The sequence below is a fragment of the Somniosus microcephalus genome, chromosome 8 (genome assembly GCF_052327205.1).
Source record: "Somniosus microcephalus isolate GS21.2 chromosome 8, FLI_Smic_1.0, whole genome shotgun sequence".
Classification (NCBI taxonomy): domain Eukaryota; kingdom Metazoa; phylum Chordata; class Chondrichthyes; order Squaliformes; family Somniosidae; genus Somniosus; species Somniosus microcephalus.
Window position 1 is genome coordinate 194,513,044 of NC_140994.1, and position 13,261 is coordinate 194,526,304.

A 13,261-nucleotide genomic window follows, 5' to 3' on the forward strand; every position below is an offset into this window, starting at 1 on the left:
CCTTACCCCCACTGCTCCAGCCTCATTATTATTTCATCCTGCTACAAGCTCTCGCTCAATTTCCCACTCATTCTGATTACAACCTCAAATTGTTCTGGTCAACTGCACAGGAGTGCTTTATATTTTTTTTTTGTAGAAGTGCTAATTTCACTTAGAGCTGCCGATTCCTTCTAATGAATGGAGCTGAAAAAACTTGGTGGGTTCCGATTCTGTGCTTTAAGCAGGTAACCTGGCCTGTAGTCCTGCAATGTCAGCATAATGACAATTATTTCCACTTAAATGCTGCATGTTTCATGGAGTTGACATGGGCTTGAACTCTTCTAACTGGAACAATTTTTTTCAGAAATTGGTTCAAACAAGAGACAAGAGGGAGAATAAGAAGGAACCTGCATTTGTAGAGCACCTTTCACATCTTCAGGATGTTGCACCGCATTCAGACAGGGAGTTCCTTTTCCAAGTGTAGTTTGTTGTAAACAGGCTGAGGGACTCCACAATTTCGGCAGTGGAGCATATTTTCTGATTTGTTGGCAAACATGGCAGCTGATCTTCACACAGCAAGAGCCCACAACTGCAAATTCAATGAATGACCAGTTATCCTGTTTTTGGTGGTGTTGGTTGAGAAAGGAATGTTGGCAGAATTCCAGGATAAATCCCTGCTCTTTCTCGTATTCTGGCATGAGATTTTTTACATCCTCCCAACCCCCAGATAGGCAGGCTGAAGCCTCGGATTAACTACTGGTGGAGACAAAATACAGCTCTAGATTAGGTGTGAAATGCGCTGGCAGAATGGGAGACAGCTGCCATGTAATCTAAAGCCGTCTTTTGTCTCCACTAGTCCCATCACCATCTTGTCTCGTTTTGAATACCTCTTGGTGTCTCTTCACTTCTCTTTTGTTCTCTCCCAGCCTGGCCTTTTAATCTATTTCATTTCCTGTGCTTTTCCAGTCTTGACAAAGGGTTTGACCCGAAACGTTGACTCTATTTTCTCTCCAAGGATGTTGCCTGGCCTGCTGAGTTTTTCCAGCATTTTCTGTTGTTATTTCGGATTTCCAGCATCTGCAGTATTTTGCTATCGAGCAAGATTCTTCTTCATTTAATAATAATAATAATAATTCAACTTTATTGTCATTGTACAATGCACAACGAAATGTGATCTTGCAAGCTCCCATGAGTCCAGTACAAATAACATTAACATTAAACGTAAATAGCACCATCCTGGGAGAAGCAAAGTCTGTGCGCGCCGCCATTCCATTTCCACCATTCCTCCTGTCCGACAATCTTCAGCCCAACGCCCGGGCTTGCTCACCAGCCGCCCCTCCTCGGGGCTCCTTCCGTGACCTTCTGCACCTGGTCTTCCCTGATGGTCACCCCTCCAGGTACTAACCAGGCCTGGCTCTGCTTAGCTTCCAAGCCTTGCCAGTGACCCTGTCCCAGGTTTATTGGTTTTGAGGAAACCGCAAGCATAGCATATGTATGAAAAATGTCATCATGACACACATACGTAACCAGCACTGCATATGGTGTCCTAACCTCGTATTATAAAAGGCCCCTGACCCGAGACTGTTACTTTCGTTCCCGCACAAGCTGGGCCATTGTCATTTGGTACGTCCAGTGGAACTGGCCTATGCAATAAACTTTCTGCACCAAAACAGGCTAAGGGGCTCCACAACTTGGACAGTGGGGCATATTTTCTGATTGGGGTGAAGTTCAGGTATGAAGCCTTGATTTGCTGGTCTTACATTATGGTCTATGAGCACAAGCACACCCCGTGAATGAATAAATAAAAAAACACCAGGGAATTGTCCTGGCCAACATTCCTCCTTCAACCAACATGACCAAAAACACATCAACTGATAATTCATCTCTTTGCTGGTTGTGGGGTTTTGCTCTCTACAAAACAGCTGTCACATTTCTCTACACAACTTATTTCTTTATGTTTCAAATGAATTCATTGTATGTGTATTGATGTCTAAGATATTGCTCAGATAAGGCACTACATACAAAGTCTTTCTTTGATGAATATTATTTCTTAAGTTATATTCACCGTTTTAACGTGACTGAGTCAAACATGACATTTGTAATGTTACTTTACCTACTGGCGTTTTTTTGTGTTCCTCAGCACTGCATGGTTAATGGGCTCAAGTCCTTTAGTGAAACTGAAATGCACAATCTTCTGACTTTAGGGGAAAGCATATGGGTCAATGGCAACAAAAAATCTATATATATAAATCGGTCCTTCTGTCTGGCATTCTGTCTGTCTGTCTGTCATCGCGTGTGCGTCTGTCGGGCTATGCGCTCGAAAGTTACAGGGCGTACCTACGCGTGCGTTACGTCGAAAGAAAGCTTACCTTTCCAAAACGGTTTTAAGCGTATTTACGTTTCGGCCGGGCTAAAATCGCGCCCGCGGTATCCGAAAAACCTTAACATTCCGCTCATTAACATCTCATTATCCGCTCATTAGCAATAGAGTGACCTCGAGGTCGACCAATCGTACGGCGGCTTGCTGCCGCGTGCGGCCGGGCCCTCCTATGGTCGAGTGACGGGACGATTGACCAATCCTACGCTTTGGTGACCTGACAGTCGACCAATCGGTGCGTGTGTGGGCGGGCCTTATCGTTCTGAACCGAGGTGAGTAGCCGCCATCTTGCTTCCATTCTTTTTCCTGCTTTCTGCGTCTTTCTTTTCACAGAATCACAGAAACCCCACAGTGCAGATAGAGGCCATTTCGGCCCATCGAGCCTGCACCGACACATATCCCACCCGATCCCCGTAACCCCACGTATTTAATCCCCCTAACACTAAGGGTCAATTTTTATCACAGCCAATCAACCTAACCCGCACATCTTTGGACTGTGGGAGGAAACCGGAGCACCCGGAGGAAACCCACGCAAACACGGGGAGAATGTGCAAACTCCACACAGACAGTCGCCCGAGGCCGGATTCGAACCCGGGTCCCTGGCGCTGTGAGGCAACAGTGCTAACCACTATGCCACCGTATTTCCAGCAAAATAAAATTCAATTTATTAAATTCTTTTTAAATAAATCACTCATTTGTAAATATTTTATCTAACCTGAACATTCTTTTTCCTACCTTTGCCCATTTTTTTCTTAGGCCTGAAAGCCTGGGCCTTTCTTGCCCAGCCAGGCCCGAGCTAGGTAACTGGGCTGCTGCTAAGCTCCTCACACCCCCCCCCCCCCCCGGTGTCACGTTACACTACCCGGGGCAACGGCGTCAGCCACGAGGGTCAGGGTGCACGCGCAGCAGGAGCAGGTGAGACTCTGTTCCGCGCTCGGCTTGGGCGGGGGGGGGGGGGGGGCGGGGCTCTCGAGAGTGCGGATCTCGGCCTTGGTGAGCGGGAAGGGTTACCCCGGCAACGGGAGTGCGGGCCGGCTGGGGCTTGGAGAGCGGGGCTCTCGGGAGTGCGGGGCGGGCTCGAAGAGCGGGGCTCTCGGGAGTGCGGGGCGGGGCGGCTGCGGCTTCGAGAGCGGGGCTCTCGGGAGTGCGGGGCGGGGCGGCAGGTTTACCCCGGCAACCGGGCGTGGCCGTCTCTCAGCCTCAAGCCCTCCCTTCTCTCCCCCCCTCGCCCTCCCTTCCCCCCGTCCTCTCTTCCCTCCACCCGCCCTCTCTTCCCTCCAGTCTCTCTCTCTTCCCCCCCAGTCGCTCTCTCTCTCTTCCCCCCCCCCAGTCGCACTCTCTCCCCCCCCCCAGTCGCTCTCTCTCCCCCCCCCAGTCGCTCTCTCTCCCCCCCCAGTCGCTCTCTCTCCCCCCCCCGTCGCTCTCTCTCCCCCCCCAGTCGCTCTCTCTCCCCCCCCAGTCGCTCTCTCTCCCCCCCGTCGCTCTCTCTCCCCCCCGTCGCTCTCTCTCCCCCCCGTCGCTCTCTCTCCCCCCCGTCGCTCTCTCTCCCCCCCCCGTCGCTCTCTCTCCCCCCCCGTCGCTCTCTCTCCCCCCCGTCGCTCTCTCTCCCCCCCCCGTCGCTCTCTCTCCCCCCCCCCCGTCGCTCGCTCTCCCCTCCCCCCGTCGCTCTCTCTCCCCCCCCCGTCGCTCTCTCCCCCCCCGTCGCTCTCTCCCCCCCCGTCGCTCTCTCTCCCCCCCCCGTCGCTCTCTCTCCCCCCCCCCCGTCGCTCTCTCTCCCCCCCCAAGTCGCTCTCTCTCCCCCCCCAGTCGCTCTCTCTCCCCCCCCAGTCGCTCTCTCCCCCCCCCCAGTCGCTCTCTCCCCCCCCCCCCAGTCGCTCTCTCCCCCCCCGGTCGCTCTCTCTCCCCCCCCCACGTCGCTCTCTCTCCCCCCCCCGTCGCTCTCTCTCCCCCCCCCGTCGCTCTCTCTCCCCCCCCGTCGCTCTCTCTCCCCCCCGTCGCTCTCTCTCCCCCCCCCGTCGCTCTCTCTCCCCCCCCCCGTCGCTCTCTCTCCCCCCCCGTCGCTCTCTCTCCCCCCCAAGTCGCTCTCTCTCCCCCCCCCGTCGCTCGCTCTCCCCTCCCCCCGTCGCTCTCTCTCCCCCCCCCGTCGCTCTCTCCCCCCCCGTCGCTCTCTCTCCCCCCCCCGTCGCTCTCTCCCCCCCCCGTCGCTCTCTCTCCCCCCCCCGTCGCTCTCTCTCCCCCCCCAAGTCGCTCTCTCTCCCCCCCCAGTCGCTCTCTCTCCCCCCCCAGTCGCTCTCTCCCCCCCCCCCAGTCGCTCTCTCCCCCCCCCCCAGTCGCTCTCTCCCCCCCCCCCAGTCGCTCTCTCCCCCCCCGGTCGCTCTCTCTCCCCCCCCCACGTCGCTCTCTCTCCCCCCCCCGTCGCTCTCTCTCCCCCCCCCGTCGCTCTCTCTCCCCCCCCGTCGCTCTCTCTCCCCCCCGTCGCTCTCTCTCCCCCCCCCGTCGCTCTCTCTCCCCCCCCCCCGTCGCTCTCTCTCCCCCCCCGTCGCTCTCTCTCCCCCCCCAAGTCGCTCTCTCTCCCCCCCCCAGTCGCTCTCTCTCCCCCCCAGTCGCTCTCTCCCCCCCCCCAGTCGCTCTCTCTCCCCCCCCCCAGTCGCTCTCTCTCCCCCCCCCAGTCGCTCTCTCTCCCCCCCCAGTCGCTCTCTCTCCCCCCCCAGTCGCTCTCTCTCCCCCCCCAGTCGCTCTCTCTCCCCCCCCAGTCGCTCTCTCTCTCTCCCCCCCCAGTCGCTCTCTCTCTCTCCCCCCCCAGTCGCTCTCTCTCTCTCCCCCCCCAGTCGCTCTCTCTCTCTCCCCCCCCCCCCAGTCGCGCTCTCTCTCTCCCCCCCCCAGTCGCTCTCTCTCTCTCCCCCCCCCAGTCGCTCTCTCTCTCTCCCCCCCCAGTCGCTCTCTCTCTCTCCCCCCCCCCAGTCGCTCTCTCTCTCTCCCCCCCCCCAGTCGCTCTCTCTCTCTCCCCCCCCCCCACAGTCGCGCTCTCTCTCTCTCCCCCCCCCCCCCACAGTCGCGCTCTCTCTCTCTTCCAACAACAACATGCCCTCGAAAAAGCCTCGGCACCGCCGGGCACTTCAGCTAGTATACTATAAAAGCAGCAATAAATTGATTGTTCCTCTTTTGATAGGACCAGTCAAAAATAAACAAATAGACTGTAACTAATAAAACTTTAAATAATCCTTAGCAAATCAAATTAAAATTTGGTTATCCAATCCAATTATGCATAAATTGATTGTTGGGGTAATAAAACACTTACATTTTCAAATCCTGTGCATATTAAATAAAGTGAAAGAAAAATACTGAATTGGCAATGTAATTCTCAGATGAATCACAGCAACTCTTTTTGATTAAAAATTGTAAGATTCACAATTTGAAACCTGCAATTTCCGAAAGCAACACAAACACCTAGCAACAACTGCGAACGTCATTAAAGCTATCTGGGCCGAAAAACTGCCGCACAGCCAGCGATGCAATCTGGGAGATGCTCACCGGAGCGGCGCATGCGTATTTTGTTTTTAATCAAAGTCGTACATCATCAGCGTGAGTGAAAAATGCATGCGCACAGTGCTGCGCTGGAGCAGGTTTTCCCAGAGTTGACTGAGGAGCGCAGGCGCCTCAGTCGAAACGGTTTGTCGCGGAGGCCGAAGCGAGCTGCGCGTGCGCACACCGTTATTCGGAAAGACGTGCTGCTCGAGGTAAGAGAGCGGGAGGAGAATGGCGAAATGAAATGGAGCAGAAACTGAAGGGAAAGGACAGTTTGAACGACTCTAGCGGGCATCGGGGTTAAATGTGGGAGGGAGAAACGCTTTCGGCCAGGTTCATGTTTATATAAAAACAATACGGAGCCGCCATGTAATGGCTGATACTGGACGGGGAGTTGGTTATCTTCGCGGCCGGAGTCGGCGCCATTTTGTAGTGAACGGAAAAAAAATGCAGAAAACCGCAGAGAAAATAATACATCGCAGCAGAAAATATAACACTGGGATCTTTGGGGGTTAGGGGACCTGAGAAAATAACGAATATCAGATATATTTTTTTTTAAGTACCCCAAAAAAAATTTTGAAAAAAAGACGAACGGGTTAATAAGAAACTGATGGTTGGGGGTTGCAGCAGTACTAGAGGAGTAACGACAGCGGAAAGTGCGAGTGCGGGTACAGCACGGGAGAGACACAACAGCGGGGAAAATACAATGAGAGAAGATAGTGGAGGGGAAAGTAATCCATATTGATGGGGAGGGAATGTTATGAGGTGGCAATTAGTGTAGGAATAAGGGATATATGAGGAAGGGATAGAGGTTAAGAAATAAGGGTGTAGAGAGATAATAAGATGTGTTGGAGAGGGAGGGAAGATAGAAACACGAGTAGGCCATTCAGCTCTTCGAGCCTGTCTGCCACTGCATGAGATTATGGCTGATCTGTATTTAACTCCATCCCACTGCCTTGTTTCCATCTCCTTTTTATACCCTTGGCTAGCAAATATCTATCAATTTCAGATCTAAAATTATTAATTGAGCTTGCATCTACCATTTGTGGGAGAGAGTTCCACACCTTGTGTGAAGTGTTTCCTAACTTCTCTCCTGAATGGCCGGACTTTGATTATTATGTCCCCTTGTCTTAGACTTTCCCACCAGTGGAGAAAGTTTCTCTACCCTATCTATTCCTTTCAAAATCCTAAAAACCTTCATCAATTCACCTTTTAACATTCTGTATTCCAGGGAACACAAGCCTTCTTTATGTAATCTCTCCTCATAATCTAACCCTTTAGAGCCCTGGTAACATTCTGGTGAATCTGCACTGCACTCCTTCCAAGGCCAATATATTCTTTCTAAGGTGTGATGCCCAGAACTGTACACGATACTTCAGATGTGGTCTAACCTGGGCTTTGTATAACTGTAGCAAAACTTAGTCCCCTTTTATATTCTAGCACTCTAGTTATCAAGGCTACCATTCCATTTGCCTTTTTAAAAAAAAATTGTACCTGACTCCTACATTTTAGTGATTGTTTACATGGACCCCACAATCTCGTCTGACCTCCACGGTTCCTAGCTTTTCACCATTTAAATAATACTCTTGATCTATCCTTTTTTTGATCCAAAATGGATGACCTCACACTTGCCTGTGTTAAAATCCAGCTGCCACAGTTTTGCCCAATCACTTAATCTATCAATGTCTCTTTGTAATATTATGCTCCTGCCCACACTACTTACTGTACCACCAATCATTGTGTCATCGGCAAACTTAGATATATGACTCTGTTGTGTTGTCTAAGCCATGAATAAATGTAGTAAATAGTTGAGGCCCCAGCACAGATCCTTGTGGGACACCAATAGTCACTTCCTTCCAATTTGAGGACATATGTATTATCATATAGTGTACTCTGTCTTCTACCGCCGAACCAGGCCAATAATTTGACTTTGTGAAGGGGAGTGAGAAAAAGGATGCGGCAAGGCAAATGAAGATAAGAGGTGGATAAGAGACAAGATAGGGAGCGGGATAGGAAAGAGGCAGCAAAGCAAAAGGCAATAGAAAATGGTCGTAGGGAGTATAAACATCAGTACAGACTAGTTGGGTCGAATGGCTTTTGCTGTGTATTCTATGTAAAAACCAGCAGATGGATGAGATGAGGGAAGAGCGTTGAGATAATAAAACTACAGCAGAGTGGGGACAGGAGGAGATTTTAAAAAAGAGAAATGAGGCATTAAGAAACCAAAGTGTTGCTTCCCTTGATAATGTAATGGTGAAGGTGTAGTATTTGGCCAGACAGACCAGAAGGTCCTAGGTTTGAATTCCTGGCCTATGGTGAGATGATTCCTATATCAGTTGGAACGCCACAATTGGCCTCATCACCCCGGACAAAGGAGTTGGCACACCAGCCAAAGTTTCAACTCTTAATTGCTATTCAGTAACCCCTGTTGCAGAGTGACCGTAGATAAATGCTAGGTGAGGAAAAAACTTGTCTGTGATGCTCTCCACAGCCAAATTACCTGTTGAAACTTATTATCCAGGCGCTCTCAAGAATAATTTGCCACTTGGGTGAGGTACTTAAGAGCACCCCAGCAAGTCGGCATCGTCCGGAGATGAGAGGAAATTGGCAAAAGGAGAGGGGAGAAAAAGGAACTGCCGGGGCAGGAAAAATAAGCACTGTACACAGAAGTGGAAGGTGAACTGGTCAGTACTAAAATCAAGAGGAGGTGGGTAAATAAAGAACTGAAACGGCAGGGGTAATGCGCAACTGTAGAGAAATTTATTGAAAGGAAAGGTGGAGTAAGAGATTTGAGGAACTGTACAGTCATGTAGAGCAACAGGTCATGGTTGATACAAGGAGAAGATTTTGGACAGTGATGAAATTTTGGGGATGCTGACAAAGATCTGGAGAGAACCTTAGCAATGAAGGATTGATTTTAACTCCCATTGGCACTATAACGGGACTTCAAAGTGTAGAAGTGACTAAAATTTATTGAGAGAAGAGAGGCTGAGAGATTAATGTGGGTGAGCGAGAAATAGGCCAAGCCCATGGGGAAGGAGATTCAGAAGTTTTGGAGTTCTCCACATAAGGTTTCTTGCATGAAGTGCAAATTTGCTCACTTCTATTCATTCCGCCATTTTCTCTCATGCTTGAGAATTATACTACATTGTAATGGTGGGGATAGACATTTGTTAATAGATTCATAAATTTACTTTCTGGTTTCACATTTTTTGTTCTTTGAGTTTGAATGCAGAGTTTCGAGTACAGCAAAGACCTGTGATGCCTCTGGGCACGGTCGAGCATCCAGCATATAAATTCTGATCAGTGACGTAGTGTAATAACACGTGACGCATTTAGTACAGTTTAGCTTTTCTTAAGTAATGGTTATACTGTACCCAATTACCTTAAATCTGTACCCTCTGGTTACTGACCCTCCTGCCAGTGGAAACAGATTCTCCCCATCTACTCTATTAAAAGACTGTATAATTTTGAACACCTCTTTTAAATCTCCCCTTAACCTTCTTTGCTCTAGGGAGAACTATCCCAGCTGCTCTAGTCTCTCTGCATAACTGAAGTTCCTCATCCCTGGTACCATTCTGGTATATACTCCTCTGCGCCCTCTCCAAGGAACATAGGAACATGAGTAGGCCCTTCTTGAGCCTGTTCCATTCAGTTAGATCATGGCTGATCTTTATTTAAACTCCCATCTACCTGCCTTGGTTCTGTAATCCTTAATACCCTTGTCTAACAAAAATCTTACCAGTTTCTAAATTTTCAATTGACCTAGCCTCAACAATATTTTGGGGAGAAGGTCCCAGTTTTCTGCTATCCTTGATGTGAAGAAGTGCTTTTTGACATCACCCCTGAATGGCCTAGCTCTAATTTGAAGGTTATGCTCCCTTCTGGACTCCCCCCCGGCCCCCCCCCCCCCCCCCCAGTAGAAAAAGTTTCGCAATCAACTCCTTTGATCATCTTAACTACCTCAATTAGAGCGCCCCATTAATCTTCTATATTCAAGGGAATACAAGCCTAGTCTATGCAATCTGTCTTCATAATTTTACCCTTTTAGCCCTGGTATCATTCTAGTGAATCTGCTCTGCACCCTTCCAAAAATATGGTGCCCAGAACTGGACACAATACTTCAGCTGATGCTGAACCAGTGATTTATAAACATTCAGCATAACTTCCTTGCTTTTGTACTCTGTCTCTGTTTATAAAGCCATGGTATGCTTTTTTTGATAGCCTTATTAACTTGTCCTGTCACCTTCAAATATGTGTATGTAAAACCTGCAGGTCTCTGTTACTGCACCCTCTTTAAAATTATATCATTTGGTTTATATTGCCACTCCATCCTTTTTTCCAAAATGCATCACTTCACACTTCCAACATCATTATGGAAAATTATATATTTTTGTTAAAGCCTGCTATGATACTTGACACTAAAATGTGTACTCCAAACAGCACAATTTTATTTTGGAATAGTCTTAAAAAACTTGGGTTTCCGTACCTCGTCACCACCCAGACAAGGAATTCCTGATTTTGGTGCCTTCCACCTTCAATGGTACTGCCAAGTGGGAAAAATCTGCTTTCCTTTGACTAGAAAGGAAAATCGGAGGCCAAGCCATGTGTTTTATACATTAAATTAGCAGGCATGAAAACAAGTCTGTCTAAAGCCTGGGGAATTGTGTGTTGCATTGTAACTGGTACATTGATCCATTTACCCATAGTTTCCTTGATAATCCACAGACAGTGATGTACCTGAGCATGGATTACGATGGCACAATATTCTAGGTTAAATTTGTAATTAAAGAAATTCCATGCTTCAACTTTTGATGCAACTACAGTGCAGAATCTAGTTCTAGGCACTGATTCATTTTATAATTTCATCTACATTTTATGTTTGCATTTAGTTTTTAGAGATCGTTATTTTATTGCTTGTTTGCTAAAAATAGAGAAATGTTGACGCAATGTTTTTGAAATTGCTCTTACAGGAATATATGTGGGTGGCTGTATGCTGGAAAGGGGTCCGGGAACTTTCTGGGTTTCTTTGCAATTCTGCAAGCAGTCTGAGTTTACATTTTATGGTCATCCTTCTTGTGACCTAACTCTATGATGACTCGCAGTGGGTTAAAACAAAAGTTGGATGCTAAAGTTTTCCTTTGAAAAGAAAAACCTACCTGTGGTGTAGGGGGAGGCAAACGAAAGGTCGGCCAATAAAGTTACAATTTAGGCCCTGGTTATGTGTGTTTAAGTAGTAGTTGTTTCAACAGCCCTAATGAGATGTTATAAGAAGATACAAGTGTTGGTAGTTATAGTTCACATTGGATTTTTCAAACTCTCTACTTCAGTTTTCTTAGTGATAGAGAGTAGTGATGTGCATTCTGGACAAATGTTGATGTAGAGAAAACAAAAATGAGAGATTATGATCTTAAAGCTGGTTAGGGTAGTCTATGGTTGAGGAAAAAGAGTAAGAAATAGTTGGATAAGAGAAAATGGCATCAAAACATTTGAGTTACAAGGTCTTTTGGAAAGTTTCAATTTGGCTCAGTGGTAGCACTCTCGCCTCTAATGAAGTTGTGGGTTCAAGTCCTCCTCATGACTTAGATATGTAATCTAGGCGAATGGTTCAGTGCAGGGCATGGGGAGTTTTTCCAGAGGAGACACTGAACCGAGGCTCCATCTGCCTGTTCCAGTGGTTCAGGTGGATGTTAAAGGTCCCCTGCATCTATTTGAAGAAGAGCAAGGACTTCCGGTGTCCTGGCAAATGTTTTTTCTTCAACCAGCACCACCAAAAATAGATACTGGTAATTGGGGTTTTGCTGTGTCCAAGATGTCTGCCATGATAGGTCCTGTATAAATGTAAGTTTTCTTTCTTTACAGCTGTTTGAGCATATATTGTTTATCTTGCCTAGTTGATCTTCCTTGATATTGCATGGGCACTGTAGGTTCTGGAATGTGAAGACTGATCAGTGGTAGACAGGATTGAAGAATTATTGCTAGTTTTTTGTTTGTCTTGGTTGCATTGGAGATTAGAATACAAATGTTATCCATTGCTGTTCTGAAGTCAGGTTGGAATATTTCTCTGGGGCTGTTGCCAGTCCCAGTTTTGTACATGGTGTCTTGCAGGTGCACATAGTAGGAACTGTCATGGCTGGTTTTGCATTCTGATTGGTCATTGCTGGTCCAATCAGCACATAAGGAACCCTTCGCTCATGCATATACAAAACATTTATTAGATATAATATAATATAAACATTTTACATACCCATGTGTATGTATCCCAAAAGAATTCTGGTAAACTTGTCAAGTTGGAAGATGTAGCTATTGGAAAAGTACTGCATTGAACAAAACCAGGTTCTAATCACCAATCAACTACTTAGTTCTAGGTAATGTGGGAGCAGGCTTTTTTGTGTAGAACAGCCCATAAGTTTAAACCTAAGAAATATATCCATTTTTAACAATTTTGGGAGCTTGCTGGAAATCTGCCTTTTTTATTCTGTCTGGAGGGGAGCAGCTCTGCTAACATGGACAATGGATATTTTCCTGTGGAAAAGGAAGTTTACATTCCATTTGGTGTTGGATACCGATACTTTCTCCTAGATACCAGTAACTACCCATAGGGAGAGACACATGATAGATTCACCCCCACATCAATGGCGTTCTTGTAGATTCGAGATCTGAAATAATGTGATGACAGGTCTCCAGAAGGGTCTGAGCAATCGATAAACATAGTTGCATTTCCTGAGGTGCAGTAAACAAAATGAGAATTTGTTTTTAACAAACTCTGTGGGTGACAAAAAATTATATTGAAAGTACTTTCATTTCCCTCCCAAAAGTGTTCTTAATGATGAAAAGGGGATTATCCCCTCTTATTTGAGACATTCGTGCCCACAACAACTGGAATGTTCTCATTCATCGCATACATCCAAGTAACAAGTACAGTGCTTACCAGGCAAACAATTATGAACTAAATTTAATTACAATTGGGGAACATGAGCAATTTTATTGCACTTTTCAGGAAATCTGTTTCTTGGAATTTTGATGATGTAGCTTTTCCAAAAGAGCATTTTACTTGTAGCTGAGGATTTCACAGATTTTTAATAAAATAGAAATACTTGTCCTGAAAATTGATGCTCAATTCTTAATAGTTTGCTTCTAACCCATCTGAGTATAATTTTGCTTAGAAAAATGAAATATAATTTATGTAAACTTAATGTTTAAAATCAAAATTATATAATTTTGATTAAATAACCTTTTTAACTTGAAAAGATGTGCAGTGTGAGGATCTTGCTCTATACTTCCCCAAACATGCTTGATCAAACTTCCAGGAGCACTTGAAAAGAGCCATCCCATTGATTGTGCTTTTCTCTTGACTTAAAAATAAATCTGAATTGCAAT

At 47.0% G+C, this 13,261-nt stretch overlaps 1 protein-coding gene across 4 annotated transcripts in view; it reads left to right on the plus strand.

Annotated features, from left to right (window-relative positions):
• Positions 1-6,003: 6,003 nt before the first annotated feature.
• The window catches only part of LOC147113998 (matrin-3-like), a 57,079-nt gene continuing 49,821 nt past the window's right edge, over positions 6,004-13,261 (plus strand). For all 4 annotated transcript variants that reach the window (XM_085995473.1, XM_085995474.1, XM_085995475.1 and 1 more), the window contains exon 1: positions 6,004-6,093. The gene's annotated coding sequence lies outside the window, so the exon portion shown is untranslated. The remainder of the gene's footprint in view (positions 6,094-13,261) is intronic.